This window comes from Vigna unguiculata, chromosome 11, assembly GCF_004118075.2.
Source record: "Vigna unguiculata cultivar IT97K-499-35 chromosome 11, ASM411807v1, whole genome shotgun sequence".
NCBI lineage: Eukaryota > Viridiplantae > Streptophyta > Magnoliopsida > Fabales > Fabaceae > Vigna > Vigna unguiculata.
The window spans coordinates 2,890,327-2,904,258 of NC_040289.1; the positions used below are offsets into that span (position 1 = coordinate 2,890,327).

Consider the following 13,932-nt stretch of genomic DNA (forward strand, 5'->3'; position numbering starts at 1 on the left):
CTTGAATTAAGAGAAGTGTGATACTTAATTAGTAAAAGTTTGTTATTTAGTATGAGAACCATATGTGACAGAGACAATCTCGAACTACACATTGTGACACCATGTTAACAAAGACATTTTCACCATAATAACTCATCTAAGAAGAAATCATGTCAGCAAAGACATCTCGACCAAGATAAATAATGATCAAGCATAATTGACAAGGAGATTAAGACATAAGATGGATTAGCAAAACCCTAAACAACTTGAGAAAGGCAACAAGGTAAAAGCCTATGAAACCCCAATAAATAGCATTGTTCACAAGGAAACTATGTTGTATCCATTGTAGCATTTATTACGATGTTACGCACATACCTGACTCGAGCATCATAGTGTCTTTGCAGACACTCATCTCTCATCTTGGATGTTGATGACAATAACTCTTAATACATCTCGGACTATCTTGAAGTGAAGAAGTAGACATCATGGATTTAAGGTCGAAGAGTACTCGAAAGTGCTTTTTTATATAGTGTCATTCTAGAGTATATTTCTAGATTCAAGCCGATAATTAAATGACGACGATACATCAAAATGATCGAACATCGATATAACAAAACAAAATAAGTGTAAAGTAACATCAAAGTACATAATGACTTCATGATGCAAGGGTTTCTCCAACACCTTCCACATGAAGAGAAGGACTCAGGCTAAGGGAAGATGATTTTTATTCGACATCCTCTTCGGCATCCCCAACTGTTATAACTCGGAAGGCTTATAGGACAACCCAACTATTAGGATAAAGTTGCGTACGAGCCATGTTTTGTTGACATGAAAAGCCAAGGTGGTTTGCTTCTTGAAGATTTAATGAAGATTGAATGAAGCTCTTTTGAACTATCTTGAAGCCATTACCATTGGAATGAAGCCTACATTGATGAAGGAAAGGAGATTTGATGATATCCATGGTGATCAAGACTGGAACGTGTGCTCTCCATGTAGTTACATCATTAAGAAAATGTATTTGTAGTTTGTAATTCATGTTGTAGATCTTATAGCATTAATTAGATGTAGTTTGATCTTTATTGTGTTTTTAATTTGTTGAATAGTTTTTCAACAGGTTAAAATGTCTCTTTTAATCTGTTGAATGACTTTTTCACAGGTTAAAAGGTTGGTTGCAGTAGTCTTAAACTGCAACAAATTCAATCAGTTCATTTAGTTTTTAATCGACTGATTTCACTTAAGTCAAGTGAAATCAACCGATTGATTTGAAAATCAACCTGTTGAATTTCGTAACAGTTTGAATAAAAGTTGTAATTTTCGAAAGAGAGGTATGTTGATCATTTTAGAGCACGAATTTGTTCTGGAAACTTGTGGAAATTCTCTCCTTCGTGATCATACGTGTTGCAGCTGTTGAAAATTGATCTTGGATAAATTCTTGGAGCTTTTGGCTTGGTTTGAAGCTTGGAGAAAGTGGTTTGTGGTAGGCTAGTTTGTGCCACCACTGAGGTTTGATATCTTTCTCAAGCTTTGTGTGTATGCCTCGTGGTTTTCCAGGTCTGCAAGAGGGTTCTTGCTATGCTGGTTTGATTCTTGTGTGATTCAAGAGTCTTTTGCAGTGTTTTTGCATATTTTGGAAGTGTAAGGGTGGATACTTTGTAAAACTTTTGAAATAGTGCAAAGTCAAGCTAAGGTTGCCTTGACAAACTGGATGTAGCTCAGGTTTGAGTGAACCAGTATAAAATCTCGTGGTGTCCTCTCTTCTCTAACCTTTATCTCTTGCATTTTCATTTTAAAGTTTCAAGAACTTGTGCTTTAATCATCTTTTTCATGTTCTTGCATGTTTTCATAGCATCTGCAGCATTGAGCATGTTTGTATAACCATTTGGAACGGGTATTGATCATTCTTGAGCATTGTTTCTGGTTTAAAATTCAAATTCGCATTTTTGCATTTTTCCAAGTATTTCAGTTGACTGTTTTTCTGTTTCAATCGATTTATTATACCAGAACAAAATCTATTTAGTAAAATCAATTTGTTAACTCTGTTTTTGATCGATTGAAAGTGTACAGTTTGTATCCTAACTTAGTGATCTATTTGATTCAATTAAAGGTGGTTTTTAGCTTGCAAAGATAGCCTAAATTTTTAACTAGCTAATTCAACCCCCTTCTTGGCTTTTCAACCATTTCAAAACTAATATGTTTAACATGTAGGACTCCCATGGTCAATTTGTCAAGAAAGGAAATGAACATGCAACTCGTAGAATAGAGTCGTATACATGTAAAAGAAATTGCTCGAGTAATCCTCCCGGCCATGACATACATTTTCAATTGCTGAGACCCTTTGGACCGAAATAATGTCATCCTCAACACGACCATCTAAAAGAAATCGCTCGGATAATCTTCTCGGTCATGACATTCATTGTCAATTGCTGAGACCCTTTGGACCGAAATAATGTCGTCCTCAACACGACTATCTAGCATATATACACTAGCACAAAAAGACTAAGTAGTAGAAGACCACTTGTACTTAGAAAAATACTTTTTCACCCTAAGATTTTCCCACTCATACCATCCTCTCAAAGGCAAATCTCCAGTCATTCATGGAGTCATCTCGATTCTCTTTATCGGAATCCATGCTAGAAGACGACACGCTCATTAAAGACCTCTCCCTCTCCTCATGCCTAGGGCCTTCTCGACATTGTTAGCCGACATATCGAAAGTATTAGACGGAGACATACCAAAATAAGAAAATAAATGCAATGCTCTCGATAAAAATATTTTGTCCCTCACTACAGCAGATGAAACCAAAACATTCAAATGAGCCCCTCTTTATAGTCATCAGGAACGCCTTCACCTAGCACTACTTCGTCCTCAATTGATAGATCTTTGATAAATGTCCAGAATACGTCAAATTTTCATATAAATCTTACATTTATCATGTTTTAATTGATCATATTTTGTAAGTAAATGACTTTTTTTAGCTTATAAATACAGAACGAGGTACTAAGAAGAAGAGAAATAGGAAATTGATGAAATTTTAAATGATTTAGCAGTAATTTCAAAAAGAAATAACAATGATGTAATTGAGCTCCAAAATTTGTGGTTGAGCTCTAGTAAGACAGTCAAGGAAAGATCCAAAATGTAACCTTTTGAACCGAGATAACAAAATGGTGTTCAACACACAACAAAATAGTGCTCAACACTTAAGACAGTACAATACCGATGTAAGTCATCTATTTTTTACATATAATCAGGTGTGGCCATGTGGGTGGGTGGGTATCGTTTGGGACATTTGGACTCAGAAATAATACTATTTTTAGAAATGCAAAGGTAGAGGTTGAGGAAGTTTTCATGTCACGCAGACTAAATATGGGCATGGATCATACATAATTATTCAAAAGTCCCTTTTTCTTACTCAGATCGGTGTTTAAGCCCACTTACATGTTTACTCCTACTTTAAAATAGGCGGAAACAATGAGATGGAACACTTCTTGTGGCTTTGCTGGAGCCGTCAGTGGTTGCAGAAAATCTGTCTTAACAAGTTACCACTCCAAGTTCAGAGTTCAGTTCATTTTAAATTTGTTATCCTATAACTAAATTCAAGATTTCATACTATTACAAGAACCAAATTAATCACTTTACCTAGCAAGTGTAGTCAATAGGTATGCAATATTGAATAACATGGCTAAATTTTGATTCAAATTCCTCAATGAAACATTTTATTGGTTGGTCTCTTATACCACTATAAACATGTTTCATCAGTCCTTGGCTAGAACCAAACAAAGAAGAGCTATGTGTTCTTAGTAGACTAGCTTTTTTACGAAGACTTTTTCTCCCTCCACATATGAGGATTCAAAACCAAACTCTGAGTACATGATAATAACCAACAATCTAGACATTATTTAAATGAAGTATTTTAGGGAAGAATACAATGTGTTTGAACTCACTCCTCCATTTGAAAAATAATAGATGCAATTGATGATTTAATTCTAAAATTATTACGCTTTCCAACCTAGTCTCAAGGACAAAGTCCCACATTTTTTCAGAACTCTGACAAGAAGTTGCAGTTTAGAATATAAAACGAGAATACATATTCAATCTAAAGCATACCTTTCTCGGCCTTTTGGCTAAGATCAAGTGTAGTATCTGTTCTTATCAGTTTAATATCTGATATGTGAACCATTGGTTCACACGATATTAAATTTATTTTTTAAGGGAGAGGGCCAAGTGCAGTAGCTTGCTATTGTGGCTCTTAAGCTTCGACCTTGCTTTGCACTACAGCAAGGTCTAGGTGCATCCCTCCTACTTCAGTTAAGTTTTTTATAATATTAATAGTAGCAAATAATAGATTCAAGCCAACTACTATTTGGAACCCTGATAGTTGGAATATAAAATCAGAACACTTAAACATTTATATTTAGAACACTTAGTGGTAAGGTTGAATAACTAATGGAGCCACTTGTGCCCCAACGAATAATCACTACTTTGCATGATGCATTTGTATTCCAAGCATAAAAGAGGTCAAAATGTTGAACATGTAAAGACGGTGAAAGTTCAGTTTCAATTTCAATATCATTGAGATTAATAACATTTTATTTGTAATTCTTTAGCAGTAAAATCTTGTGAATACTAGAAAGTTGCAGAGAATAACCACAAATTCAAGATTATAATAGTTTAAAACATTTACTCCTTATACTAGATCGTCTAGTAAAAATTAGGATCTTTTGTCTCTCCCAAATTCATCCAAATTATCCTATATTTCAACAAAAGAAAAGAAGACACAAGTGTTTTAAAATTGTGAGTGGTTAAACAACAAACTTTATGATATTTATATCCCACATCCTAAAGAAAATGAACCAACAATGTCTTTATTACAATTTGTTGTGGCACATAATAGAGTGGTGGATAATGGTTGTATTGAATTAATGCATGTATTTGAGGATCATGTCTAAAAACCTATAGCTTGACCAGGTGCTGCTCAATGTAAAATAATTAAGTTTAATATTTAGAGTATTTTTACAGAGAGACTTATTCGAATAATAATACATAAATTCTGGTCTCACTGTAAAATTATATTCCTATGATCATATCAAGTGTAGTATATGTTCTTATCCGTTTACTATATGATATGTGGACCATTGGTTCACTCGATATTAAGTTTATTTTTTGAGGGAGAGGGCCATTTGCTGGCGTGTTACTGTGACTCTTGTATTAGTAATTTTTTTTATAATCTTAAAACCTTTCTTTATGGCTTTGTATCATATATTTTTGATTTAATCAATTAGCTTGTGATAGTGTTAGTAGAGATAAGTCAAGTATTATGTTTTTTCTGTTTTAACAGAACTCATATTACTCATTCAATACAATACAATCCCACAATTTTCTCTCACTCTCTCGTGCTTGTTCCAATAAAAGTGGTATCAGATCCTGATTCATTTATTGGACGATTGACTTCAAGAATCACAATTGAAGAAGGAAGTTAGGCAGCGAGGAGCAGACAACACAGCAGGGGAATCAAGACTTAGTTTCTTGATCAATTGTGGGTGAAGAATGGCTGGTGGCGACAATCATATTCCCTCATCAAATCTTCTAATTCTTATAGAGAAAAATTGGAATAGATGGAGCACTCAGACGAAGGTGTTGTTCAGGTTTCATGATGTCAGTGATCTTCCAAATGAAGGGTTATGGTGAGTCGATATCTGATCTGATGGTTGTTCAAAAGATTATGAGATCGTTGCCACGAAAATTCAATTTTATCGTAGTGGCAATTGAAGAGTCTAAAGACTTGTCACAGATGAAGATCAAGGAACTCCAAAGTTCCTTGGAAGCACATGAGATGTGGCTGCTGGTTGACACAGATAATGTTGAGCAAGCTTTGAAAGTGCACCATTTCACGAGAAATGAAAGAAACAAGAACTGGAAGGGAAACAAGCAAAAGGAGAATGAAAGTCTGGTAAGACTGCTCAAGATCACTATGACAAGTCAGATACAACAGAGGGGAATGAAAGAACATAGAAGCATCAGAACCATCACAAGAAGAAAGATAAAAGAAGCATCAAATGCTTCAATTGCCATAAGATGGGTCACTACGCCTCTAAATGTTATGCAGACAAGAGGAAAAGGAAGCATTGAGATAAGAAAGCTCATATGACATATGAGGATTCTGATTCTTCAGAAACCTTGATTCTGATGGTAACCACTACAACCGGAGGTGCGAATTCACAAGCTGAGTCATGGTACTTAGATTCGGGATGCTCAAATCATATAACTTGTCATAAAGAGTGGCTTATCAATTTTAATGCGGAGAAAAGGAGTAAGGTGCGATTTGCTGACAATAGTACCTTGAAAGTTGAGGGGACTGGAGATGTAGTCATCTTAAGAAAAGATGGTTCAAAAGCTATGATAGCAAATGTGTTGTTTGTGCCAGGGATGAAGTGTAATCTCCTTAGCATAGGTCAATTGGTGCAAAAGGGGTGTACTGTAGTAATGGGAAATTATGACAAAGTTGAGTTGTTTGATGTTAACAAGAATACGATTTTGAGAAGCAAGATCTCAAAGAACATAACCTTCCAAGTTAACATGAAGGTAGTTGATGTGCAATGCCTGTTTGCAATCAAGAAGGATGACAAAAGTTGGCTATGGCATCTTAGTATGGTCACTTAAATTTCAGAATTCTAAAGCAACTCTATGAGAAGAATATGGTTTCTGGAATGTGTGATATAACCATACCAGAGAATTTTTGTGAGGTCTGCTTGGCTGGAAAAGAAACCAGAAGACCATTCCAGACAAACATGAAGATGAGAGCCAAAGAATGCTTGGCAGTAGTGTACTCAGAAGTATGTGGACCTTTCGAGGTTCCCTCATTAGGTGGAAATAAGTATTTCATTACCTTTGTAGATGAGTATAGTAGAATGATTTGGATGTATGTGATCAAAATTAAGAGTGCTGCTTTTGAATTTTTCTTGAGGTTCAAAGCTAATGTCGAGAGGGAGAGTGGAAAATTGCTGAAAACTCTTAGAGCAGATGGGCTAGGAGAATTCACCTCTAATGCATTTGAAAATAATTGTCAAGCTAATGGGATTATGCATGAAGTTACAACACTCTACACACCACAACATAATGCTCTTGCGGAGAGAAGAAACAAGACAATCTTGAACATGGTAAGAAGCTTGCTGAAAGAAAAAGGGTTGCCACATAAGTTGTGGGGTGAAACAGCTTCCATGGCTGTTTACATCCTAAATAGATGTCCTACAAAGGTGTTGGAAGTTGTAGTACCCTTGAAGGTGTGGTCTTGAGTAAAACCTGCAGTTGAGCATTTTAGAGTCTTTGGGTCACTAGCTTTTAAGCACATACCTGATCAGAGGAGAACCAAGTTGCAGGATAAAAGTACAACAATGGTCTTCATTAGATATCATCCTACAGGAGCATATAAGCTCTTTGATCCAAACCAAGAGAAGGTGGTCCTGAGCATAGATGTACTGGTGTTGGAGGATCAAAGTTGGGACTGGGAAAATAAGCAAACTAGCTTAAAGAAGTGTACACTTGATAGTGCAACACTAACAGAATCTGAAATAGTTGGGTCAAGAATTGAAACTGCACCAGAAACAGTCACAACAAGAAATATGACTAGGGCACAGGATGTTGTGACTCAAAGGCCACAAAGGGAGATAGTAGTGCCACACAGGTTTGCTGATTTTGAAATGGTTGCTGATGAACTGGTTGATGATTGAGATTTAGTGCACATATCATTAATGGCAAGGGCTGAACCAATTGATGAGAAAGAAGTTGTGACACAGCCAATCTGGAGAGATGCAATGCATGAGGAGCTCAAGTAAATTGAGAAGAATGAGACCTGGAAACTAATAGATCTTCCAGCCAAAAAGCATTGCATAGGTGTGAAGTGGGTGTTCAAACAAAAGCTGAATCCTGACGGGTCAATCTCCAAGTACAAGGCGAGGCTTGTTGCGAAGGGATTTCTCTAGCGGCAAGAAGTAGACTTTTCTGAAGTCTTCGCTCCACTGGCTCGAATAGAAACTATAAGAGTGGTTGTAATTGTGGCATGTGAGAGAAACTGGCTATTATTCCAACTTGACGTTAAGTCCGCATTTCTACATGGACCTTTAGAGGAGGAGGTTTATGTTCAGCAACCTCCTAGATTCGTGGTAAAGGGGAAGGAGCATCAGGTCTACAAACTACAAAAGGCCTTGTATGGATTAAGGCAAGCCCTTAGAGCTTGGAATAAGAAGATTGATTCATTCTTACTTGATCTTGGGTTCACTAAATGCATTGTTGAACACTGTGTGTATGTAAAGGAAGGCACAAAAGGATATTTGGTAATCATATGTCTTTATGTTGATGACCTACTCGTGACTGGGTCAAACATTAAGGACACTAAAAATTTCAAGAAGACAATGGAGGCTGAATTCGAGATAACGGACCTAGGAAGGTTGAGTTACTTTCTTGGAATGAAATTCACTTACACTGCTGTAGGAATGTGTTAGTATTATGGTGCTTGATTTAGTCCTACACCGCTTAGAATAGTGAGATGTGGTTCTCTATTTTACTATAAGAGACTCTATGTAAAACTTTAAGATGCACCAGAAATACAAATACTTCCTAGTGTAGTCATGGACGTAGGCATACACATTGTAAGCCGAACCACGTTAAATTCTCTGTGTCTATTTTTCTTTCCTTTATTCTTTCCTTTATTGCCTTGTTCCTAACAATTGGTATCAGAGCCATTTTTCTTAGTATGCTCTGTGGTTGCAGCATTGTCTGATCTTCCACATCAGAAAAGATTTGGTTTCTATTTTTCTTCTTGGGGATCTCAGTTTAGAGAAGTAGTGGGAGCTTTGGTCAAAAGCTGCAGCAGGAGCTTTGGTCAAAAGCTGCAGCAGGAGCTTTGGTCAAAAGCCGCAGCAGGAGCTTTGGTCAAAAGCAGCAGGAGCTTTCGTTAAAGCAGCAAGAGCAATGGCATTGGAAGAAGGGAAGGTGAGGATTGAGAAGTTTGATGGCAGTGACTTCGGGTTCTGGAAGATGCAGATAGAGGACTACCTGTATCAAAAGAAGTTGTATCTACCCTTAACAGGGCAGAAGCCAACCTACATGGAGCAGGCAGAATGGGATTTGTTAGATCGGCAGACACTCGGTGTGATCCGATTGACATTAGCCAAGAATGTTGCGTTCAACATCATGAACGAGAACACAACCGTAGATTTGATGAAGGCATTGTCAAATATGTATGAGAAGCCATCTGCAGCCAATAAAGTGTATTTGATTCGCAGGCTAGTCAACCTAAAAATGGGTGAAGGTAACTCGATTACTAATCATATTAGTGAATTCAATACAATTATTGCGTAGTTGACATCAGTGCAGATAACATTTGATGATGAGGTGAAAGTATTAATTTTATTATCATCTCTTCCAGAAAGTTGGAGTGCAACTATTATTGTAGTTAGTAATTTTGCAAGTAATAGTAAGTTGAAGCTTGATAACATCCGTGACTTGATCTTAAGCGAAGATGTTCGCAGGAAAAGTTTAGGGGAATCTTCTAGTTCTAGTTCTGGTTCAGCATTGAGTACTGAAACTAGAGGAAGAAGTAGCCAGAAAGGTCGTAATCAAGGCCGAGGCAGATCAAAGTCTAGAGAGAAATCAAAACCAAAATTCTGGAATGATATCACTTGTTGGAATTGTCAGAAAAAGGGTCATTTTACAAATCAATGTAAGGCTCCAAGGAAGAACAACAACAACAAGAGACAAGATAGTGATCAATCAGCAAATGCAGCAACTGATGAAATTGAAGATGCACTATTATGTAGTCTAGATAGTTCTATTGACTCATGGATTATGGACTCAGGTGCATCATTTCATACTACACCTTCCTTAGAATTATTATCTAACTATGTTCCAGGAAAGTTTGGGAAGGTCTACCTTGCAGATGGAAAATCTCTTGATATTATAGGAAGAGGTGATATCAATATCAGAACCTCTAATGGAAGTGTGTGGAATTTGAAGAATATCAGACATATTCCAGCCTTAAAGAGAAACTTAATATCTATAGGGCAATTTGATGATGAGGGGCATTACACCACCTTTGGAGATGGACATTGGAAAGTAATGAACGGTAATCTTGTTGTTGCTCGTGGAAATAAGCGAGGATCTCTTTACATGATTGCATATGAGGATATGATATCAGTTGCAGAAGTTGGCAACAGTTCCTCTTTGTGGCATCAGAGGCTTGGGCATATGAGTGAGAAAGGAATGAAGCTCATGGTCTCAAAAGGTAAATACCTAACTTGAAGCATGTTGACGTTGGACCTTGCGAACATTGTATCTTTGGAAAGCAGAAAAAGGTTAGCTTCTCCAAAATAAGTAAGTCGTCTAAAGTTGAAAGACTAGCACTAGTGCATACAGATGTTTGGGGGCCAGCTCCAGTGAAATCTCTTGGAGGTTCACAGTATTACGTAACCTTCATTGATGACTCTACGAGAAAGGTATGGGTTTATTTTCTTAAAAATAAATTTGATGTGTTTTCTGTGTTTAAAAGGTGAAAACAGGAGGTTGAGACTCAAACAGGTTTAAAGATTAAATGTTTGAAGTCTGATAATGGTGGAGAATATGACAGTAATCAATTCAAGGAGTTTTGTTCAGAGAATGGGATCAGAATGATCAAGACGGTTCCAGGAACACCAGAACAAAACGGTGTGGCAGAAAGAATGAACAGAACCTTGAATGAGAGAGCAAGATGTATGAGAATCCAATCAGGATTACCCAAGGTATTTTGGGCAGATGCAATAAGCACAGCAGCCTATCTCATAAACAGAGGACCATCAGTTCCTTTAGGCTATCAGTTACCTGAAGAAGTATGGTCTGGAAATGAGGTAAACCTTTCACATCTGAAAGTTTTTGGTTGTGCTTCATATATTTTGTTGAACTCTAATAGTAGAGATAAATTGGACCCTAAGGCAAAGCGATGCTATTTCATTGGCTATGGATCTGACATGCATGACTACAGGTTTTGGGATGACCGAAACAAGAAAATTATCAGAAGTAGAAATGTTACTTTTAATGAAAACATGTTCTATAAGGACAGGACTGCAGAATTTGCAAATGCAAATAAAAAGCCAGAGCAGGTATCATTAGAAGAAATTTCAGAAAGTGATGTAGCCAACAGAAGGCAGAATACAGAAGTAGAGCCTGAGTTAGAGCCCGAGTCAGAGTTTGGGTCAGAACCTGAACAGATAGTAGAGTCAATAACTCCTGAATTACCGACTAGAAGGTCTAGCAGAACAATTGTAGCACCACAAAGGTACTCCCCTTCATTGCATTACTTGTTGTTGACTGATGCTGGTGAGCCAGAGCATTTTGCTGAGGCTATGCATGGAGGTGAATCTATTAAGTGGGAGCTAGCAATGGAAGATGAGATAAAGTCTCTTCAGAAGAATAAAACATGGTCTTTAACCAAACTTCCAGAAGGAAAGAAGGTTTTGCAAAACAGGTGGGTCTATCGGTTAAAAGAAGAACCAGATGGCAGCAAACGATATAAGGCCAGACTCGTAGTGAAAGGGTTCCAACAGAGACAAGGAATTGACTTCACAGAAATTTTCTCTCCTGTTGTCAAGATTACTACTATCAGAGTTATCTTGAGTATAGTAGCTGCAGAAAATCTTCATCTGGAGCAGTTAGATGTGAAAACTGCATTCCTACATGGAGATCTTGAGGAAGAAATCTTTATGGCACAACCAAAAGGTTTTGAAGTACAAGGCAAAGAGAATCTTGTATGCAAGCTTCATAAAAGTTTGTATGGGTTGAAACAAGCACCGCGACAATGGTATAAGAAGTTTAATGAGTTTATGAGAAACTCAGGATTTCACAGATGTGAAGAAGATCATTGTTGTTACGTGAAGAAATATGTTGATAGTTATATCATTCTTGCCTTGTATGTTGATGACATGTTGATTGTTGGTGCTAATATGGCAGAAATTGACAGGTTGAAGAAACAATTGTCAGAAAATTTTGAAATGAAGGATCTTGGTCCAGCCAAGCAAATTCTTGGTATGAGAATTTCCAAGGATAGATCTAAAGGTATTCTAAACTTATCTCAGGAAAAATATATAGAAAAATTGCTTAGTAGGTTCAATGTTGGAAATGCTAAAACCAGGAATACACCTTTGGGAACTCACTTAAAGTTCTCAAAAAGGCAATCTTCTCAGACAGAGGAAGAAGAAAATCACATGTCTAAAGTGCCATATGCATCTGCAGTAGGGAGCTTGATGTATGCTATGGTTTGCACCAGACCTGATATAGCACATGCAGTGGGAGTTGTGAGCAGGTTTCTATCCAATCCCGGAAAGGAGCATTGAGAAGGCGTGAAGTGGATATTGAGATATTTGAAGGGCACTTCAAAGATGCATTTGTCCTTTAAAAGAAGTAATCTCACTTTACAGGAGTTTTCTGATGCAGATTTGGGAGGTGATTTGGATGGTAGATTTGGGAAGTAATCTCACCACGTTAAATTCTCTATGTCTATTTTTCTCTCCTTTATTCTTTCCTTTATTGCCTTGTTCCTAACAGAATGATCGTGCATCAAAAAAATATGCTAGAGAAATATTAAAGAGATTTAATATGATCTCATGTAATGTCGTAATGAGTCCCATTGAGGTTAACTTGAGATTAACTAGAGACGAATCAGGAGATGCAGTGGATGAGACAAAGTTCAAATGAATTATTGGTTCTCTGCGGTATTTGTGTAACAGCAGACCAGATTTTGCTTACAGTGTGGGATTGGTAAGTAGATCTATGAGCAAACCAAAGAAGTTGCATATGCTAGCAGCCAAAAGATTGTTGAGATACATCCAAGGCACAACAGACTATGGAATATTGTTTCCTATTAGACAACAAAAATCAGAACTAGAGGTAGTAGGGTATGCTGATTCAGATTACAATGGTGATTTGGTGAAAAGGAAAAGCACCTCTGGGTATGTGTTTTTGCTGAACAATGCTCTTTTCTCATGGTGCTCCAAGAAATAGTCCGTGGTAGCTCTATCCAATGTTCTAAAAGGACTTCTTCCTATCATTCAATACAATACAATCCCACAATTTTCTCTCACTCTCTCGTTCTTGTTCCAATATAATTTAATCACATGCACTCTAAAGTGAGCAAAATTCTCTACCACAGTTTGTTATATTTAAAATGAGTTCATAACTTAGGATTGATAGTCAATGAATTTTTAGGACAAAGGAAATAGTGTAAATTTTAAAGTAAATTAGTGCTTATTCAACTCCACTATGCCTTTTCTGTTTATATGAAATATATGCCATATTTAGTCTTAGATAAGATAGTCTGATCAAGAATATATGTTTAAACACCTTCCAAATAATTAATTCCCGGATCTAAATTTGGTTTTAAAGACCATTATTGATTTTTTTTTTCTCTTTTAGTTTGTTGTTTACTCTATAACACTCCAGACTAAAGTAGTGTAGGGATGTGACCACTTCCCTTTTGGTTTTAGGAGGTTCGGAATCATGCACAAATATTAAATGTTCAGAAATGATATAAATATATATATATATATATATATATATATATATTTTTTTTTTTTTTTTTTGCATGTAAGTTCAGTTTTAATGTTCAAACCATGAAAGCCTTGTCTTATAAGGAACTCTCTCATAATTCCATGATCAATCCTTCATTTACGTCATTGAGGAAATATTTTTACAACTCTAAATTTTTAATACTATTTAAAAAAAATAGCTTAAATATATAATTGATCTCTATTTTTGTCAAATTTATTCAATTTAATCCATATATTTGTTTTATGGTCAATTTGATCCTATTTTTGTAAAATTGAAATAAATCAAATCTTTTAGCAAAGGACTACAATGACAACATGAAAGCGTGTGTGGGACGTGACTCGTTATGCATTAACTTTATTGGCTCGTATATTTTTATTTGCTATT

General features: G+C 36.4%; 1 non-coding gene and 1 pseudogene across 1 annotated transcript; both read left to right on the plus strand.

Moving 5' to 3' along the window:
• The first annotated feature begins 4,079 nt into the window (after positions 1–4,079).
• LOC114170868 lies at positions 4,080–4,275 on the plus strand. The gene has a single exon (XR_003601229.1). It is a non-coding gene; the product is annotated as a U2 spliceosomal RNA (small nuclear RNA).
• Positions 4,276–5,047: 772 nt separating this feature from the next.
• Positions 5,048–5,196, plus strand: LOC114170891 (annotated as a pseudogene).
• Positions 5,197–13,932: the final 8,736 nt, after the last annotated feature.